Source organism: Priapulus caudatus, unplaced genomic scaffold (assembly GCF_000485595.1).
Source record: "Priapulus caudatus unplaced genomic scaffold, Priapulus_caudatus-5.0.1 Scaffold2007, whole genome shotgun sequence".
In the NCBI taxonomy this organism is placed as follows: Eukaryota; Metazoa; Priapulida; class Priapulimorpha; order Priapulimorphida; family Priapulidae; genus Priapulus; species Priapulus caudatus.
In genome coordinates, this window is record NW_014579068.1 from 30,487 (window position 1) to 37,090 (window position 6,604).

Genomic DNA, 6,604 nt, shown 5'->3' on the forward strand with positions numbered 1-6,604 from the left:
CCCCCCCCCCACCTAAAGTGAGATAAAATAGAATTTTCCCATTCAATCCCCGTGAAGATTCAACATCCCAACTCTCAATAGGTCTATTCTAATTTTGAATAAAGCAAGGATTTAACTTTCGTAAGCAGTGATAAGACTTTGGGGATTTTGAAAAAAAAATTGTATATGGGGAACCCGTCCAAAATTAACCGTCTGAGTTTCAGTAAAATAATGTCATTCTTGGAACGAGTTAGAGCCATTTTACAATAGATGTATGTCACGTTCCATTTCTGTAATAATACATTAGGAGAGTATGAATAGCGATGACGGATTTGTAGATAAATATCCAGTATTTATTGTCTGTAAAATATTAAATTTTTCCCCATTTTCCTCCTGAAAGTAGGGGGGATGAAAGCCACCTCACTTCAATAAGTGTGGGGGGATATACCCCCATCCCCCCGCTATCTACGCCCCTGTCAGATAAACTCAAATTTGACTTTTGATATGCATACAAATATTCATAATCATAATCTTTGTTAGCAGTACACTACAGGCGCCGCGGAACAATTTTTGAAGTGGGGGTGCTCAATTTGTTACGCTCGACAGTGGCCAATGCAGGTTTTCAAGGAGGGTGGTAAGAAACAGGCGGGGGTATGCGGGTCCTCTCCCAGAAAATTTTGAATCCCCCATTTTCCTCCTGAAAGTAGGGGGGGATGATTGTACACGCCATCCTCCCACGTCAATAAGTGGAGGGATGCATCCCCCCATCCCCCCCCCGCTATCTACGCCCCTGCACCCACACAACACACACTCACAAACACACGCGCGCGCGCGCGTCCTCCAGTCGCCTTAAGATGAAAACGTTTAATTTCTATTCTTAATTTTTAAATTTTGTTTTGTCACATTATAACCATAAATCTAATGTTGTGATATGTTTACTTTGACGAGTCCTCTTTTTAAGTTACAATGAGCCTAAATTTGTTCTGGAAAATGGGATTTCAGTGTTGTTGTGTTTTTATCTCAGACTTCAGTATCCATAAAAAGAAACATGCTTCACTCAGTGACTTGTTGTAATTCCAGTACATGTGATAAGTGTCAAGTTTAAATTTTGTTTTGATATAAATGTAAGAGATGCATAAAGATATCATAGTTTAAGCTACCATACTTTAACACGTTAAATTCTGAATTCGTGAGAAGCACGAGATTGTATAGGCCACGTCAGCTGTCAGCGGGGAAAAGGCTTCTCAAATTTTAGTTATTTGTAATTCCTGCCACAGAAGTAAGTTTTCAAATGAGTGATAAATATCTGAGTTTAATGCTATTTACTTTGATATGTAAATGTGTAAGCTACGTGATAAGTGAAAGTACATGTCGGTGAAGTGACATATATATATATGTCGTTTATTTTACTGACATAGAAAATGTACGTGCGAATTATGTGTTCAGATAATTTAATACACATAAAAGGAAAGAGATTAATGCATGTAATTTTATGTTATAATCATGAACTGCAGGAAATGGTGTTATGTAGCTATACATAATCTTAAATATACATATATATTAGTTCCCCCACCCACAAAATGGATCGAAGCCCCTGGTGGAATACAATCTACGATACGCACGATGAAGTCAAAAAAGCATTATTTGAAATGGAAAGTTTTAAAAATTCACCAACCTCTAGTGATCAGATGACCTAGTTTATGGCATGTAAACGATACAAACAATAGTTGATACTTGCAATTAAAATGCGCGAAAATGACCCTTTTAGAGATTAAAAATACGAAAAGTTCCTACCGTGGGAGGGGGGATACCACACCCTCCCCCGCTCGGCCGCTTCGCTCCCTCGCAAGCTCTTGAACCACGTCTGGTCGTCCCACTTTTTAAAATAGATTTGCGCCCCTGGGCAGAACGCACACCCGCTTGAGGGTGTGTGTGAGTGCCTTGACGTACGCAAAAAAAAACATGTCAATCATCCAGGACTGCGAAAATCCCATGCGAGGCAACTGTGAACCACGTCCCGAAGAGCTCATAAGTTATGCAGTGACTGGGAGACAGCGAACGTGAACATTTGTAGCTGCGTAAGTTTTAGCGTTAGCATCTCATTTGATTAGGTAGCACAATGCAGTTATGGATAGACAGATAGCCCAGATACACAGATGGATTTCTAGAGGCACAGTAGACTTTGAGAGCAAGTTAGTCTGAATAGGTGCGCAGGTAGTTGCTTGGTCGGTTGGGTTAATGGTTGGGCTGTGTGAGTGGTAAGATCGTTAGATCGATCGCTCGGACGGTCGGTGATTGTGTCGGGCAGTCGGGCATGTGGACGGCTGGATGAATGGGAGAGCAAATGGATGGATGACCAGATGCGCGGATGAATGAATTCATCCACGTATAAAATAGAGGGTTGCACGTTCGTGTGAACGGCCAGGGAGTCGTGGCTATAGTTGATGGTTGGCCCGTTACGTCGGGTTAAACGAGTGTGTTTATGCGCGCGTGTGTTCGTGATAATAGGTAAACAAACGCTCTCAGCGAGTAGCGATGAATGCTCATGAACGCGTAGTTCTCGGCGCGGTGCTAGGTACGTATGAGCGCTGGACGCTTGCGAAACCCGCGATGCGAATCGTGAGTGAGTGAGTACGTGGTGATCAGTACGAGTATAACTCGAGAAGGAGAGCGGAAGAGAACGGATGCGAGAGGATTTTTCTAGCTGCGTGAGTATAGGTTTTTTTTTATCACCCATGGATCAGGTAGGTATATATAATTAGAGAGATAGATAGACGTACATGCACACACACACACACACACACACACACACACACACACACACACACACACACACACACACAGACGCGCACGCACGCAACGGCGGCACGCGCATACACACACACAGCACACACAACACAACACACACACACAGCACGCAGGCCCACACATATACACACACTCTCACACACACTCACACAAACACAACTACACACAAACCCACACCCCCGCACACACACATACGCCATGGATCAGGTAGATATATATATAGAGAGAGAGAGATATAACGTACATGCACACACGCCGCCCGCGCCGCCACGCCGCCACACACATACACCACCACACGCCACCGCACATAAAACACACCGCACACAAACACACACGCCACACACACGTACGCATGCACACACATCACAAACCAAACGTACAGGCCCGCATCCCTCTGCACAAATTTTCCAATAAAGCTGTTTCTCAGCCGCGTAATCTCCTTGCTCGGTTATCTAGGTTCAACCTCTACGCGTGATGATCAACCGTTTCCCGCAAACACAAATTGAGATGATCTTGGCCCATCTTCTTGTATCAATGACAATAAATTCCCGGACCCCAAGAATTTGTTTACATGTCAACGATAGTATAGATATATAGATAGCATAAGATAGATAGATAGATAGATAGAAGTATAGATAGATAGATAGCATAGATTAGACTAGACTTTAGACTTAGACTAGATAGATAGAGTAGCATAGAATACGATAGATAGATTTCATAGATAGATAGATATGCATTAGATAGATGATAAGTATAGATAGATAGATAGATAGCATACGATAGATACGATAATTAGATAGATGAGATAGAATTTAGATAGATTAGATTACGATAGATAGATAGTATAGATAGATTAGATAGATAGATAGATAGAATAGATAGGATAGATTAGATAGAATATGATAGAATAGAGAGGATAGATAGAGTGAGATAGATAGACTAATTAGATAGATAGCCATCTAGATACGCGGATGATAAGTAATAGATAGATAGATAGATAGATAGATAGACGGGAAAAATGCAATGGATGAATGACGGGATAAGATATATACATATATATCTAGGAGTTAAATAAAGACAAAGTTCAATTTGTCCTTTATTACTACCTGATATATACTATATATATATATTTAGATATGGGTTATAATTAGCTAGTTGGTGGATATACAAATTACTTTAAGCTTAGACTGTTTTAATCGTTTTGGTTTGTATTTGTTACCAGCAACGAAACGATGGCTGCCGTAATTATCGGACGTCTATTGATAACAACGGCTTAGTCTTCGCTGCCGCCATATTGCGATCGAGGCTAGCTGGAGGCTAGACGACCGGCATATCATCGACCTGAACGGCACAAGATACCGCGAAACACCAACATTGGGTTTATCGTGGCCGATCGCATTCTAAAGTTCAACATGCAAGCGGTTGGGTTTAATGGTGTAAGACTCCAAGTCGGCGTATATTACGAGGCGAAACGCTTCTTGTACGAGCGAGCATGGCCGGCGTACGCACGTCGGAGCACCTCTGCATTTCTACGAGCGACTGGCGCAAAGCGACGTTGACGAATACCGGCTGAAGGACCATGAGTTGCCGTCCTGGAGCCGATCATCGCACCGTGTCCATGGAAAGTTGAAGATGAACCGAAAGCTACTGAGGTCACCGTGGCAGCGACATTTCGTGGTAAGAAGAATATTGCTACCTATAGCTCGTTTTCTCTAGTTTACCTTCTCGTCATCATTGCTGCTACCATAAAGCAAGAAATCTTTAGCCTACGCTTGCTAGCGTGCGTATAGTATGCGCATAGCGTAATTAGCGTTCATGACACAGCTGTTCGTTGTTTTATGTTTTCTGGTCGTTTCGTCACTGTTTACCATGAATAAAGTATAGATTAAATTTGCGTCGTATTTTCCCGATAAATATTTATTACATGAGCGATACTTTAGATTCCGACTACCCCGAGTCTATTGTCAACATGTTTTGGTAAAGAAAGTTGAATCAGCAATTAACGTTTACAGACTGAAATAGATCTCTGATAAACACTGATATACATTACGATAGATATCTTATAGACTGATATAGACTGGGGTAGATGTCTTATATAGAGTGATATAGACTGTGATAGATATGTTGTAGCCTTATTTCAAAGGTCGGAATTGATTTCCTATATGCTTGCGTCTGTGTTTTAATAGCGACTGCCGGAAGCTGACTATGGCCGCATCCGCGATGCGAGCTGGTGCTTTGCTGAACAGCGGGCTGCCCACCGACGCTGGCCAAATGAAGTGGATTACCTCGGCACGGAACCGGACGAAAATGATCCCATTAATTCCGACTATAGTTGGCCGGGGCTCTCCGAGCATACGGCTCAATGGTTGGTGGACAGCAGGAGCATTAGCGTCTACGGTGTTGACTGCGTGTCAATCGACTACGGAGCCACGTCGACGTTTCCCGTGCACAAGATCTTCCTGAGTCCCGAACACGAGATCCCGTCCCTTGAGAACGTCGCCAACCTGGATGCGATGCCGCCGACGGGCACGAGAATCTACGCTATCCCGATGAACATCCGTGGCGGCACTGGCGCCCCCACGCGGCTGTTCGCTGTGGTAAACGGCGCGCAGCGCCACCTGTCTGTGTTTGGGTTGATGGCCGCTGTTGTGCTCATCGCCACACAATGTCTGTTCTAGTAAAGCCATCGCGGTGCCTGCTACCTTGTACAACTGCTGTACGGCTCATTTACTAATGCCACTATTATTTTAGTCGTAGAATTGTGCATACATAAAGGTTGTGAACTGTTTTTCTCAATGAGACAGATATTCCGCGAAAATGGTCCGTGGTTTTTTATGACTGAAATTTATATAATGTATTATGTATTCTATATATAATTTTAAAAACTGGTGTGCTCTTGATTGATCATTTTAGATTTCTTTGAAATTTCCCATTGAAAATGATATAAATGGTAATTAAACACAGAGTGTGGTTACTACCAAAGTCTTAATATTGTGTACTCTCTACCGCCTAACAATTCTAGATAAATGTGGCGCAAATGGTGCTGTGGAAACATAACATTGGTATTAATTACAAAGCGTGTTTATTAATCGTCATTTTGTCATTTAAACGACCCAATGGCCTGTTAGTAAATTCACTCGCTAGCAAACCTAAACAAGGTAAATGCCAGACTAAGTTTGGTAAAAAAATGCGCGTTCTAGGGTTACGCACTCTTAGCAAATTTAGCAGTTCTCTGCTTAAATGCATTACGGGCGCACAGACGCGGATTAACGTTATTTTAACGCCAATACTTTTACGTACAAGTTTGTATCACGTGCAAATGCCGGCCTCTGCGTGTCTGAGAGCATTTCAGTGCAATGCTCGAGTACAAATAACATTAGATTACCTAAGATTATTGACAATATCTTATATACTCAATGTAGCATTAGAGCGAGTGTTTCTATATGCATCGCGTTTTTTAATGTAAAACAGTGTTCGAAAGCTATACGTTGTATATGTATTTGTGTGTGTGTGTGTGTGTGTGTGTGTGTGTGTGTGTGTGTGTGTGTGTGTTGTAGCGAAGCCGCTTGCTTATCGTAATTGTATAAGTGGTTACGCATGGGTGTAACCTATATCTAACACCCTTTGCTAACGTCTATCAGGCACACATTGAAAAGTACACAACAGCAGTGATATACGTATTCTAGTTACTCTCTTTAATCGTTACCTCTTAATCTATGTATAATCTCATAAAAGAGCAGCCGCGTACACGAGGTTTACGCGAGACACTGTCATAACTTACGAGGCTAATGCTGTGACGACGGGTTATCTAAATAGA